Source organism: Rattus norvegicus, chromosome 7, assembly GCF_021556685.1.
Source record: "Rattus norvegicus strain SHRSP/BbbUtx chromosome 7, alternate assembly SHRSP_T2T, whole genome shotgun sequence".
NCBI lineage: Eukaryota > Metazoa > Chordata > Mammalia > Rodentia > Muridae > Rattus > Rattus norvegicus.
In genome coordinates, this window is record NC_141540.1 from 99,719,536 (window position 1) to 99,735,097 (window position 15,562).

A 15,562-nucleotide genomic window follows, 5' to 3' on the forward strand; every position below is an offset into this window, starting at 1 on the left:
TACTTCCAGGGGCCTGTGGGAGGGGTTACTTCCAGGGACCTGTGGGAGGGGTTACTTCCAGGGACCTGTGGGAGGGGTTACTTCCAGGGACCTGTGGGAGGGGTTACTTCCAGGGACCTGTGGGAGGGGTTACTTCCAGGGACCTGTGGGAGGGGTTACTTCCAGGGACCTGTGGGAGGGGTTACTTACTTACATTGGGGAGCAGTTACTTACAGAGGCATGAGTGACTTATGGGCAGCAGAGTTCTTGAAAAGTCTCACGTAGCATGGGCAACAAGTCACAAAAAGAGCCCCAATCCTAGTCAATATTCTATCTCTTCCTTTCAAGTCAGCTGACACAGGGCTACATGCAGCCTGGGGTGATGAGAGATTGTGTCCTGTATCTCAGGAAACCTGCCTCCACCTTTACCAGCCCTGCTACCTCAAAGGTAGTTATCACTGTTGTCCACTGTGGCCCTGACTGTGTCACAGCTCTGATGATGGCCATCGGAGGAGATAGCTTTACTACAGCAACTTCACAAAAGGCAAATCTTCAGCTTTGTGTGCTGAAAATGTCATAAAAATTGCTTATACAATAAGGAACATATTATCTCATAAAGTAAAACTGTAGAGTCTGTTATCTTCTTGTTTATTGCGTTGAATGGATCAATGACATGGTTTGATGTTTCTTCCACCCTGATGTGCTGTATTATTCATCTGAATTCACACAGCTCAAGTCAATCCCTTGGGCTCTTCGTGCTCTCAGGATCTGTTGCGATCAAACCCAGCACCAGAGTTGTTCTTCTTTATGGCTTACTTTGAGGTTAGCTTGTCATTCATGTCGAGTCTTACCATTGTGAAGACAGTCACACCAGGGAGTGTGTCCCTGCCAGCAGCATAGTGTTCAGGTCTCAGGACCATGCTCTCGAGAGATGAGGTCTCAGGAAAGTTGCCTTAGTTATTTGAGTTCTATGTTCTTTATCAGGAAAACAGAAAAAGAAGGAGATGTAACACATCCAGTTGTGCAAGGACTAAGCCAGGTAAGCCCAGGAGGTAAACCAACAGCTCCCTTCCCGAGAGTCCTGCTGAGTTCATTAATGTTACTCTGCAGTGCACAGCCACCTGCTAGAATGATCCCTTCTGTCAAAAGCAAATGGACTCAGAACAAGGCATAGGGTTTGAGAGCTTTGGTCATACTTCTTATCTCTTCATAGACAGTGGTAATCAAAATTCCAGACCCAGTGGATCCTGCAGAGAACATGAAATGATCATGGTCCAGTAAGATCCAGCCTGCATCCTTGTCTGACTGTTTGAGCCCTCAGTTGGAGCTGGAAGACTGAGCCTTGAGCAGACAATTTCATTCCTTCTAATATAGCTATCTAAATGAACTCATATCACCATCATCACTTGATCCGTTTGGAAGGCTCAGAAAAGAAATGTTGAAATAACTTGAGATTTTCTTAATATCAAGATAAAACATGTTTTGTTTTTAATCTTTTAACTTTTTGAGAATTTCATCTATGAGCATACAGTATTTATATTATCTCCACCCCTTCCTCTTCACCCACCAATTCCTCCCATGTCCCATCTCAAATTCACTACCTCACCTTTATTAGCCTCTGTCTCTGTCTCTTTGTTTCCACCCCAGCAGAGTGTGTGTGTGTGTGGGGGGGTGTGTGTCCTTTAAATCCAATTAGTGTTGCCTGTATGTTCATGTGTTTAGGGTTGAGTAACCTATCAGAGATCTTGTCTCTGGAGAAATCTGATCCCCACCACCACCCCAACAGCCACAGACAGTCATTCATTTAGGGACAGGGCCTTGAAATGTTTTCCCTTGTCTATGTTGGCTTATTGACTAGTATGTCATTGTGGAAGCAGCCATATTGCTGTGTGCAGAACCCATGTGCAGTCAATGCCATGGGAAAGAGTATGGTCCAGGTGGGCTGGTGTACAGTTCTGGGACGTTATGTGAGATGCTCTGCTCATGATCTCCAGTTGTGCAATCTTAGCCATGTGAATAGGGACCATGACAGACAAGGGCAATACTGGTCAAAGTTTTATGTTACTGCAGTCCTATAGTGTCAGGGCCCCAAACTCCAACCCCTGCCAACTTAGGATGGAGCCTCTTCATTTTCTGGTTCTTGTTCGTGGTCTTCCCTTCACAGAAGCATTCTTTCCTTGGGAATTAAGATCTGCAGGCCAGCAGAGCTTGAGGCTACAGAAAAGGCAGGAACATTTTTACTTGTAGGTTTGGTAGTGATGCCAAGTAGTACTGTTCCCAGCTCCACCACATGAACTTCTGAATCGCCTGTGGGAAAACCGGAAGCTCATGTTAAGTGTAAATAATATTCTGGAGAACCTTGTTCTAGCCTGTGAAGTACTGTTACCTGGTTGGCATTGTATCTGTGCCTTCAAAAGGCCATTCCAGGGTTCTTTGAATCTAGCTTCTTTAGGATAGTAAGGGGAACATGTAAGAACAGCAGATTCTGTAAGCACGAGGTTATTGGTGCATGTTGTTGACTGTGGGTGAATTCCAAGAGCAGAAACAGTACCGAACAGAATACAAGGAGGCTGTGCAGAGCTTCTGTAAGCCCATGTGTGGAAGTTTAATAGAAATGTCATGCTTAGAAGGTGCATTGACTGGTTTGTGTGTCAACTTGACACAAGCTGGAGTTATCACAGAGAAAGGAGCCTCCCTTGAGGAAATGCCTCTATAAGTCCCAGCTGTAGGGCATTTTTTCAATTAGTGAACAAGGGTGGAAGGACCCATTGTGGGTGGTGCCATCCCTGGGCTGGTAGTCCTGGGTTTTATAAGAAAGCAAGCTGAGCAAGCCAGGGGAAGCAAGCTAATAAGCCACATCCTCTATGGCCTCTGCATCAGCTCTTGCCTCCAAGTTCCTGCCCTGACTTCCTTTGGCAATGAACAGCAATGTGGAAGTGAGTGCTGAATAAACCCTTTCCTCCCCAACTTGCTTCTTGGTCATGATGTTTGTGCAGGAATAGAAACCCTGACTTAGACAAATGGGATAATCTGCATCCAGAATAAGCATCTATTTCTGTGAGGAGGAAGCAATGCCCCTGCTAAGAAGGAAGTGGTCCAGTGGAATCAACCTGCCACCAGTTGGGCACTGATCCTTGAGAACGCGCGCGTGTGCGAGTGCGTGTGTGTGTGTGTGTGTGTGTGTGTGTGTGTGTGTGCGCCAATGCAGGGGTAGGGAGGGAGAGACTGATAAAAGGACAGGAGATTATGGAGGCAAAAGGCAGAACAAGCAAATTGTCCCAGGAACTCACAGAAAGTACAAACTTCCCATAAAAGCATTTTGAAAGTAACATTTTGCTTTCTATAAATGTCACAAAACCACAGGCTTCTGATGTACCCCTCACTCGTTTTCTTTTAACGGAAACATCTTCTGGTACTTCGCTGTGTCTGTCAGACTGAAGAGACTGACTCTGGTATGTATTCCAGGCGGGCCTCTCCTGCCTCATTCTCTAAGATTAGAGAGATGGCTGAGAGGGATGGTGGGCCAAGTTTCTCAAGGCCAGTTTGGTGTTGTGTAGAACATTCTAGGGGCTGTTCTTGGCAGATGTTTGATGTTCTGCTTTGGAACATAAGAGACATATTACTTATTGCTTTAACCTTTGAGCTTTAGCTAGAAATTTGAGACACAGTAAATCTCAACATCTTCATAGGTCAACAGCAGTTTCTAAGATGTATTGGGGCAAGGCTAGTTGCTGTCACAGATACACCTGGATTTGTAGTGACTTGATGTGCTTGATGCTATTTCCTGTTAAGAGTTTAGGTGTCAGTGGAGTGAGGATGAGTCCTTCTTTGATGAAGACCAGACCATTTGAATATTACTAGAGGAAAGAGTGGGGAGAGAGCCTGGAGGCTCATAGGCAGGCACAGAGTAACACTTCTCTCAGACATTTTGGCCACAGTTCAATCACAGGATAACAGCTGAGGGAGGCAGGGACATGGGGCATAGAATACAACCAGGAAGTAGGGAAACTGGTTCAACAAACAGCTGATTGGTGTTTGCCTCTGAAGCTTCCAGGAAAAGTCTGAAGAGTTAGGGCAGGAGAGAGGGAAGTGCTGGCTCTGGAGGGTGGGGATGGCAGACTTTTTTTTAGCCCGGGGACTTTCGATGCCCTGGGTAGGGACCATACATTTGGAGCAGTGTGTTGCTGCCTATAGATGGGCCAAATATGTTTTATAACTTCCTTTTTGTGACCCTGAGGACCAAACTCCAGGCCCTGTTGTGCTAGAACAATGTTCAACCACTGACTTATTTTCTCAGTCTGGAGTATTGTAGTAGTTGTGACAATCACTAAATCATTTAGTGGCACGAGTGGCCAGGGCCAGGAATGCTAAATACCCTGAGGTATGTGGTTCAGTTCCACACAAGGATAAATAGTGCCAGCTGGTTATCTTAAGGAAGGCCTGGCATAAAGAGGAAGTTGAGATCGGAAGGACATTTTGCAGACACACAGTGAGACCCTGGGCAAGAAGGGAAATTCCTAGCCCTGATTCCCTCGTCTCTCTTCAGTCACCCACGATGTAGCTGGTAAGAGCATAGGTTTGGGAGAGAGATCCTGCATTCAAATTCTGACTCCAATGTACTCTGGTATCTGTATCTGTCTTCAAAAGCCTGTTAGCATTTACCTTGTAGAGTTGCTTTGAGCATAAAAAGTGAGCTAATTTATCTCATTAGCACTCAGAATACCACCTGTCACATGGGGATACTGATTAAATGATGTTATTCCTCTCAATATTTGCATATAGCTGTTTGCACAAGGGATGGCGTTTTTCCCTTATTTTAAGGTCTTACTAAGGTATGACCTATATATGTATATGTATACGTACACACACACACACACACATTTATATATATATTTACACATGTATATATATACATACACATATTTATATACATGAACACACCCATACACACATATACATACACATATGGTCACATACCTTAAGTGTGCCACTTCATAAATATCAAGGCACCTACTAGTGACATCACCACTGAAGGCACAGTAAAGAATGTCACTAGTACACATGAGGCCCACTCCCACCCACTACAAGTTGCTATGCCCTAGAGAATAAACTCTCACAGCATGGAGTCCTCTTGCCCATCTTTGTTTTATGTGAGTGGGATTATCTCACACATGCTTTTCTGGTCTTCCTCCCCTCCCCCTCTCTACTTTAATCCATGAGACAGAAGGCAAATACCTGGGTAGGTGACCTAATAAGATGCCTTTAAAAGAAAATATGCCAGTTAAAAGGATTCAGTAAACTTTTGATGCCACCTTATTAAATCCTGTTTAAATCAATATCCGGTGTGGTAAGGAGTTTTAAATCAGTGACTTGGGCTTTCCAGAACAGATCAAAGACAGGGAATAGTAATAAATAGAGCTATAAGAACACAACTCCTTTTCTGGGGCAGTGATTCAGAGCAGATGCGTGGCTGGACCGGCTGTCTGAGCTCAGTACAGCTTTTCATCTTGCTCTGTGCGCTTCTCCCTGGTCACTTTATTTATCGTCACCGTGGCTCACTTCTTTAAGTAATGGAAGTACGCTCTAAGGGACAAGTTGATTTCCATTCCCAGCTAATGATTCTCTGGTGCCCACACATCGAGAGGTGCCCCCAGATGTCTGCAACGGCCCCTATCCCCAAACATGTCTCCCTGCAGGCTTGTAGGTACGTCTGTGACAAAACAGAAACAAAAATCTGGTGACTTGAGTCTTATGTTCCAGGGGGAGTCATTGTCTGCTTAATTTCGGGACATAGTGATAATAATTTTTCTTTGATTTCTACCAGAGGAGCAAAAACATTTGGAGTTAATGGTCCAGCCAGGCAGGAATTCATCAGAGAGTTTCCACTCATTTTTAAAGGCCTAACTTAAAGAAAATAAAGGACACAGACTCCCTCCACACCTTCTGAGTGCTTTATACATGATTTTAATGGTAGCAGAGAGAGAAAGAGAGAGAGAGAGAGAGAGAGAGAGAGAGAGAGAGAGAGAGAGAGAGAATGTTTCAAGCTGTGTGACCCATTGGTTAGCCCGTGATATGTCAGAATCCAATGTATAGATTTAGGTCTGACATTGAGTCTGGGATTGCTCAAGGTTACTCAGTAAACCAACAGGAAGGGTTATTTGCCTTAAAGATGCAATGAAAGAAGCACTTCTGGGTCAGGTATGGAGGTGGAAAAGCAAATGATTAGCCTAGTTTCTTTTTCACCTTCATAAAACACTACACGACTTTAATGTAGAATTATACACTTTCAATAGTCTTCTTATTGCCCAGATGCAATCTCCTTTGTTTCTTTGTTAACACACGCAGCTCTAACCAATACACTATCAAGGTAATCTTCCATTCAAATCGTTCTCCCATATTCTGCACTTACACTTCCAGAATGGCTGGTTTGAACAGGAATGGTCCCCATAGACTCAGATTTCTGACTATGCTTGGCCATAGGAAATGGTACTTTTAGGAGGTGTGGCCTTGTTGGAGTAGGTGTGGACTTGATGGAGGAAGTGTGTCGCTGTAGAGGCGGGCTTTGACGTCTCCTATGTTTAAGCTATACCCAGTGTGGCACACAGTTTCCTGCTGCTGCTTTTGGATCAAGATGTAGAAGTCTCAGCTCCTTCTCCAGCTCCATGTCTGCCTGGATGCTGCCACGTTTCCTGTCATGATGCTAATAGACTAAACCTCTGAACCTGTAAGCCAACCCTGATTAAATGTCTTTCTTTATAAGAGTTGCTGTGGTCATGGTGTCTGTTCACAGAAACAAAATCCCAAGTAAGAACTGGGTAGCATATGGGTGTCCTGTCAATATTGCTTAGGGAATTTTTCTGGGCCCCGACCTTATCATTCCTACCTCTTGGGTACCAAATGGCTTTCATTCTGAATAATCTCACCTGATGAGTGAAGCAGTCTCTGTCTCCAGCTTAGCCTCCCGATGCAGAGGTGCCTCTGCCTTCTTACTCTTTACATTCACAACCCTCCTTATTGCCAAAACCATGATAATTCCTTCCAAGAACATCTTTACCACTGTTGTTTCTTCAGTGCGCACTGCTGTCAGACAATTCTCGTTTCTACGTCTCAATCTAATCGTGTCAGTGGCTTTCCAAACACATCTGTCCTCCGTGCCCTATCTCATCGGTATGATCTGAAGAATGTCGTTTTGAGATCCATATTAAAAGCACCCGAGTCTAACCATGTCTACAAAGGATGCTATTGAATCACCAAGCAACACTTTGCGGCTCGGGAAGGTGGTAGAGCATTCCACCCTCCATCGATGTGCCTTACCACATTAACTGACCGTGTCAACTGATACAGAAAAGCATCGGGCAAAATCCAATACTCAGTCATACTGAAACTTAGAACACTAGGGAGCTGGGTATGGTGGAACATGCCTTTAATCCTGGCACTTGGGAGGCAGAGGCTAGAGGAGCTCTGAGTTTGAGACCAACCTGGTCTACACAGCAAGATTCAGGACAGCGAGGCCTACACAGAGAAACCCTATCTCAAATAACCAAACCAACTAAACAAACAAACAAAAAAACCCCAATCAACCAAAAACAAACAAACAAACAAACAAACAAACAAAAACCTAAGAAAACTAGGAATTGAGGAGTACACTGTGAACTTGATTTAGAATAGCTCCCCAGATCTCTATGGCTAACACAGTATGCAGGATGAGAAACTGTGCACTCTCCCCTAAAATTGGTGCAAGACAAAAATGTCCCCCTATCACTTGCATTCAGTGTTCTGTGCGTTGACTCACTGTTGTCTCTGAGATGAGCTGGCCTGTCTCTCTGCTCCTCAGCAGCCTGCACTCTGAGCTTTGTAGAACATGCTGGTCTCTGTCCAGTTCTCTTCCTCTCCTTTATCCCCACACTGTTCTGAGACCTCTCTACGTGTGAGCTACCCTGGGTGCCTGGTGGTCATCACAGCACTTTACACACAGAAATGCTCACTGACGGACAAGAGTGCCCCCCTGTACATGAGAGCGTTTAGCAAGCAGAGCTGCCCAGGAGCCTTACTTCCTTTCCTGTTTAATTGTAGTCAATGCTTTGGACTAGCCTGGAACCACTAACCTTCCTTTCACTCACCACATGGTCTTATCCAACCCTCATCGGTTAAACATACGTGTTTAACATGACCTATTTCCTCTGCGCTCCCCAAATAGCAACATGATCCTTTTCTGTTTGATGCTGTTCCTTGGCACAAAACAGTGAAGGCCATGGGTTCATCCACTGCATTCTCTGTGCTCAGAAGGGCTCCTCAGTGGTTAGCCACTGGTGGCCTTGGCATCAAATGAGAGGCAGTGGGGAGGGCATGGGAGGCAAAGGACTCTGCAGACGCAGGTGTTTCCAGGGTCACTGTGGCTGTTGGTGTGATGGGCAGTTTCTGGACCCATCCTCTTCCCTCTGAATCTCCATCACCCAGGCTCTGCACCAAAAAGTCTATAGTAATGCCTTTTAAAAGGACAATCACTAGAACATGTATGTAAAGAAATAAATGTCCTTTGATTTTGATTCCTCTACCTGACCTCATAAAGTAAATAAAATTTGCATCTCAATGAGTTAATTTCTTTTCCTTGGCTAAAAAAGCTCCAATCGTTATGAAACAAGCAAACCCTGCTAAGTTTGAGACTGGCTAATTAGTTTTTTTTTTTTTTGAGCCGATTTATAATTTATGATACAAAGGAGAACGTGAATACGAGAAAGACAGCTGTATGGGATCTTCATAGTATTGTAAGAAGCCTGTCATTCTAACTGCTTTAACATGTTTTTAAATATACTTTTCAGACAAACAGAGGGTTTCCTTTAAGAAACACAGCTTGAAATAGTTGAGTCACACTGTGTCTCTCTCCAGGAGAGCAAGTCTTAGAAAGAGCCGCAGACAGCTGGGAGATGGGGGAGTACAGTCACACTGAGTGTCCCAACTATAGAACCTTTCAAAATGAACACCGGGAATATGGCAGGCAGGCAAGAAGCCTGCTCCACTGAGAACTGGGGCAGGAGAATTTCATTTGAGACACTTTGCTTCCAAGCGTTTACTCTTTCATGGCCAAGGGTGAAGGAACAGCAAGAGTCAGAGTCAAAGGGAAAGCTGGAGCAGGCTCTGGAGGGAGCTGACTTAAACTATTGGGCAACTGATTGAAATTCAGTTTTGCATTGCAGCCCAGGCCTCTGACCTACCCACCAGCTGTCAGTCAGCCACTGCCCTCCATGACAATGCTTCTGTCACTTGGACTGAGCTCCTGGGCCAGGCATGGGTGAGAGCCATGCCTCAGGAGCCATGCGTGTCAGCCCTTGCTGAGTACTCTTCAACAGACCTTATTCTGAGAGTAAATGAGTTAGTGAGTTGCTTGGAATAGAACCTGGCACAGAATAAGAGCAGTGTGTATGTTTAAATACAATAATTTTAGAAGCATCATCCAAATACTACTTTACTTTATTTTTTAGTATTTACATTTTGTGGGTTTTTTTTTTTTTGAAACAGGATCTTCCTGTGCAGCCCTGCTAACACGGAACTTGCTATGTAGACATCAAATTACAGCTATCTTCTGCCTCTTGGGTTAGAGGTAGGTGCCATTATTATTATTATTATTATTATTATTATTATTATTATTATTACCTTTTATCCATTCTCTATAGATCTAAATTTTTGATTGACACATTAAATATGTTTTAATTTAAGTTACTATTGGGTAGAGCTTAACTCAGGGTCATTGGTTCATCTGTCACCTTAGACTTTCATCATTTCTACAATGACGTTATTCAATTTCCTCTCTGCTACTCTAAGATATGTAATACGTTGTTGTCAACTATGTTCAACCTGCTGTGCTATAGACACCAATAGTTTCTCCAAAACATTACACCCGGATTCTGAATCTTGCTTGTGCTTATTTTAAAATGAAGCTGGGACCGAAGGAAAACCCCTTCTGAAAATGCAATGCTAGTCTCTCTCTCTCTGAAAGGAAGAAGATTACAAAGAAAACTCTGAGAACAAAGCAATGTTAGTGAATCAGAGGAGTATGCAGTGCAATGCTCTAACTTCGGGACCCTTCTTGGCTGAAAAGCCAGATTAGTAAACATTTGAAATTCGCCTGTGGCAGTGCCCTATGAAGCACCCTGTGGCATGATTCCTAGGCTGGAAGGGGCTGGAGGAAGGACCCTGAGATCATTGATCTTATTTGCCACTCATCAGAGGACCACGGGACCTGCCCCTGCTGGCCCTGCTCATTGAGCAACTGGTGTTACGAAGACACGCAGAATCCAGAGCCACGGAGGAACACTACGATTTCTGTGCCTGCCGACAAGAAGTGAGGAGCAATAGAGGGGTGCCCTCTCACCCTCAGTGCTGTTCACGCGCAGTAGAAAGACCAGTTCTTCGAGACGAAAAGCATCAAGCTGGTACCTCCTCACTGTGGTTCCTACTGCCAAGCCTGATGGGGCTGAGTTCCGTCCCCAGACACCACACGAGGGAAGAAGAGAACCGACTCCCATAAGGTGTTCACCCCACACACATGGACACAAAAATAAATGAATCAAAATGTACTGAAGAAGGCTTGAAAGTCACAAGCGGAGCCATTGCTTGGCAAAATACGTCTTGACAGATTCGCCTTCATGGTGACAGTAGCAAACAAGTAAAACGGTCATTTTTTTTTTTTTTTTTTTTGGTTCTTTTTTTCGGAGCTGGGGACCGAACCCAGGGCCTTGTGCTTCCTAGGTAAGCGCTCTACCACTGAGCTAAATCCCCAGTCCAAAACGGTCATTTTTATAGATGGGGTGCAGTGTCGAGGGCGGTTGAATTTAGTGACAGTTTTGCCTGCCCAGGTGCTGCCAGCCCAGCATTTCCGAGAGTAACTGGTAACTGTGAGACTATGTATTCATAGCAGAATATTTATTTACTCGGTAGCATTGGTGTTTCTTGATTTCTCTGCGGCAAAATTACTAATGCAATTGAAAGAAGCAGATCTTTTTCACATAATTTATATTACAGTGACAGGAAAGCAGGAGCTGGCAGAGCTGTAAAGGGCCAGGCAATAAATATTTTAAGCTTTATGAACCATTCATCGCTGTTGCAAATATTCAACTCAGCTGCAGAAACAGAAGAGCTGCAGACAAAATGTGAGATAATCATTTTTTTTTTTTTTGGTTCTTTTTTTCGGAGCTGGGGACCGAACCCAGGGCCTTGTGCTTCCTAGATAAGCGCTCTACCACTGAGCTAAATCCCCAGCCCCGAGATAATCATTTGAATCAATTCCAGCATCACCCTATTTACAAAAACAAGCATTGTATCTCATGTACATATACATATACATATACATATACATATACATATACATATACATATACATATACATATACATATACATATACATATACATATACATATACATATACATATACATATACATATACATATACATATACATATACATATACATATACATATACATATACATATACATATACATATACATATACATATACATATACATATACATATACATATACATATACATATACATATACGAAGGATTAGAAAGTAGAATCTGATATATTCAGATACTGATATTTAAATGTATCTCATTAGAAACACAATCTAAAGTCAATCTAGAAGTGTGAAATCTATTTTTTACACATCTAATAGGTTTTCTTATAAAATCATTCAAAGCAGTTTGATTAGAACGCCATTATAAGAACACAACTATTCAGATTTTAAGTAAAAATGAACTGAAAGCTAAAAAATTTAAATTTAGTTTTTGAATACGTGATTTTTGTCAAATCAAACATTCAAATAAAAGGGAGAGATTATTCATGGGAGTAAGAAAGAGCTCTGTTAAATTTGAGGGAGGCGTGGGCGGGTAAAGAACAAAAACAGTGACGTGTACTGTGGAGATGCCACAGGGAAACTTGTTATTTCCTGCGTTATCTAAAATATGAATAGAAGAAAGTTGTTGGGAAGCTTAGCACCTGCTGTCCTACTCAGTGCCCACATAAATAAGCATAGTAACTCCACCAGGCTTGTGAAGTGCCTGTTGACCTATATAGCAGGTGAAGGGTACTGTAGAGTGTTTCACTCTTTTTTTTTTTTCTTTTTTTTGGAGCTGGGGACCGAACCCAGGGCCTTGCGCTTGCTAGGCAAGTGCTCTACCACTGAGCTAAATCCCCAACCCCTAGTGTTTCACTCTTGTAGAGTGTTTCACTCTTGTAGAGTGTTTCACTCTTGTAGAGTGTTTTACTCTTGTAGAGTGTTTCACTCTTGTAGAGTGTTTCACTCTTGTAGTGTTTCACTATTGTAGAGTGTTTCACTATTGTAGAGTGTTTCACTCTTGTAGAGTGTTTCACTATTGTAGAGAGTGTATCACAATTGTACAGTGTTTCACTATTGTAGAGAGTATTTCACAATTGTAGAGTATTTCACAATTGTAGAGAGTGTTTCACTATTGTAGAGTGTTTCACTATTGTAGAGTGTTTTACTATTGTAGAGAGTTTCACTATTGTAGAGAGTGTTTCACTATTGTAGAGTGCATCAGTACTGCAGAGTGTTCTCTACGAGCCATCACCCCTGTTGGTAATGCTGAGCTAATTCTCAATACCCCTGGGATGGCAAATTGCAGAACAAAGTGAATGAAGACAGAGATTCCAAAGCACTGCTGGGAAATAATGCTTAGTTATGCAAGAATCCGATGTTCTCCGAGAGAGGAGAGATCTGACAACTTAATGAACCTCGCTTTTTTCCTCCCTAAGCATTTCTGCCACTCAGCTTCGCTGCACACTCCGAAGCAATGGCCTATTTAGCTTCAGCTCCACACATGATGGCTGCACAGCGAAGCCAGCCCACGATCCTGCCACAGCCTTGAGCCCTCATCCCTGATTGTGGTGTAGGAAGGTGGGTCCCGGGTAAGCAGGTGCCTATGAGATCCACACACCACAGAGTGACCTGGGTAGAGTTTTCTGGTAGCAGGAGGAAGATCAAAGTCTACTGCTGAAAGAAACATGGAGTGGAGCAACCCATTCCCAAATCTTGCCAGATTCTTGAAACCCTGGTGACTATTTCACAAAAATGAGGTCCGTGGTGGTAGTGAGTTTCTACCTACTATAGGCACTGAGCAGAAGGTAGACATAAAATTCAAGATAGTCAGGAAGAGAGTCTGCCATTGGCCTATATAGAGTCTAAATAGCCTCTAAGATCTCGTTTAACTCAGATTTCTAGAGTATGAGATAAAATAAAGCAGCAAACAATACAGAAAGAAAGAAAATAGAGTAGGGCTTAGGCAGAAGGGCATGCTCGAGCCAGGTCACGTGGTTTGCAAGAGCCAATGTTAAGCATTTAAGGAAGCTTTTGAACTTATGGTTAAATCATGTAACTTAAAATCTGATACAGTGGGAATATTTACACAATGGAAATTGTCAAACATTGTAACTAAGAACTGTTTCGTTTGTTTTGTTTTGTCTTTTTTTCCATAGCTGGCTACTGGAACATCTTGAAATATATAGTTGGTTTAACTGGTGAATTTCATCTTTGCTAGGAATCATAAGCCCACTCAATTTCTCTTACAACAGGACTATACAGATTCTGGAAGAAGTTTGGTAGAGTTAGGCTCCCAGTTACATGTGTAGACAGACCTGGAATTTCTGACCTGTGTGATCTTCAACTAAGCACTGGACCTTTCTAAGTCCGTAAAACGGGAGATTTAGTAGTAGTTTTGTTGTGTGAGAATGATGATAACTACACTGTGGAAAGAGCAGGTTAATAGTCACATTGTGAGCACTACATGTGAGGACACACACACACAGATTAGCATGCTCTCTGGTAATCTTTTAATACATAACACAACTGTAGTAATTGTCTTCTCTGTACATTACTGAAAACGGAAGAGCCCTGGACTTAACAACTCCTATACAGGAAATGGTTAAGAACTTCCTAAGAGGATGTTGCCAGTGGTTTGGTTGGCCTCAAATGTAAGGTCCTAAGTTCAATTCCCAGCACCCAAAACAATTCAATAAATAAATCTCCATTTCATAATCAGGGACCTAAATATATGGTTGTACTGACTCTGGGAAAATTCATAAAGCTATATAATTATTTCTTTCTTCATTTATTAAGATTATTTTCCTACGCATATTAAAATTCAATAAAATTGTACACTGAAAATTAAAAGTTTTGTATGGTTGATAAGGTTCGTGGGAATCTGAAAAAAAATTGAATCAGAAAAGAGGCAGAAACCTAGAGAAACAAAGAGGCCAGAACTCAGGCAGCATCGTATCAGGGACAGTGGGGGGAGGTCTCTTGTTGTGCTTGGTGACACCACCCTTGCTGCTGGCCCTGGTTACTGATACTGAGTATCTCTGCAGTCCCCAGGCCCAATCATAGGATGAATTCTCTGTCTCTGTATATCACAAAGTTCAGATTCAAAGCCTTGGGTAAATATGCCCAGTTGAACAACCCGTGGTGAGTTGGTTAAAAAAAAAAAGCATCTAATATTTTTAGGATCTGTTGTACAAGGTGGGTTCTACCTTCTATCAAAACCCACATTGCAAATAATTTCCTAATATAGGATAAATCTGTCTGAGTGACAGGTCCAGTCTGCCTTATTCATTTAGAAACTGCATTTTCCCCCATGTTAAATGTTCAGTGACAACTTCAACTAAGGCAAACCATATGTCTTAGTTAGGGTTTTACTGCTGCAAACAGACACCATAACCAAGGCAACTCTTATAAGGACAACATTTAATTGGGGCTGGCTTACAGGTTCAGAAGTTCAGTCCATCAAGGCAGTAACATGGCAGCATCCAGGCAGGCATGGTGCAGAAAGAGCTGAGAGTTCTACATCTTCATCCAGAGGCTGCTAGCAGAATACTGGCTTCCATGCAGCTAGGATGAGGGTCTTTTTTTTATTATTATTATTAACTTGAGTATTTCTTATATACATTTCGAGTGTTATTCCCTTTCCCGGTTTCCGGGCAAACATCCCCCTAATCCCTCCTCCTCCCCTTCTTTATGGGTGTTCCCCTCCCCATCCTCCCCCCATTGCCGCCCTCCCCACAACAATCTAGTTCACTGGGGGTTCAGTCTTAGCAGGACCCAGGGCTTCCCCTTCCACTGGTGCTCTTACTAGGCTATTCATTGCTACCTATGAGGTCAGAGTCCACGGTCAGTCCATGTATAGTCTTTAGGTAGTGGCTTAGTCCCTGGAAGCTCTAGTTGCTTGGCATTGTTGTACATATGGGGTCTCGAGCCCCTTCAAGTTCTTCCAGTTCTTTCTCTGATTCCTTCAACGGGGGTCCTATTCTCAGTTCAGTGGTTTGCTGCTGGCATTCGCCTCTATATTTGTTGTATTCTGGCTGTGTCTCTCAGGAGCGATCTACATCCGGCTCCTGTCAGCCTGCACTTCTTTGCTTCATCTATCTTGTCTAATTGGATGGCTGTATACGTGTGGGCCACATGTGGGGCAGGCTCTGAATGGGTGTTCCTTCTGTGTCTGTTTTAATCTTTGCCTCTCTCTTCCCTGCCAAGGGTATTCTTATTCCCCTTTTAAAGAAGGAGTGAAGCATTC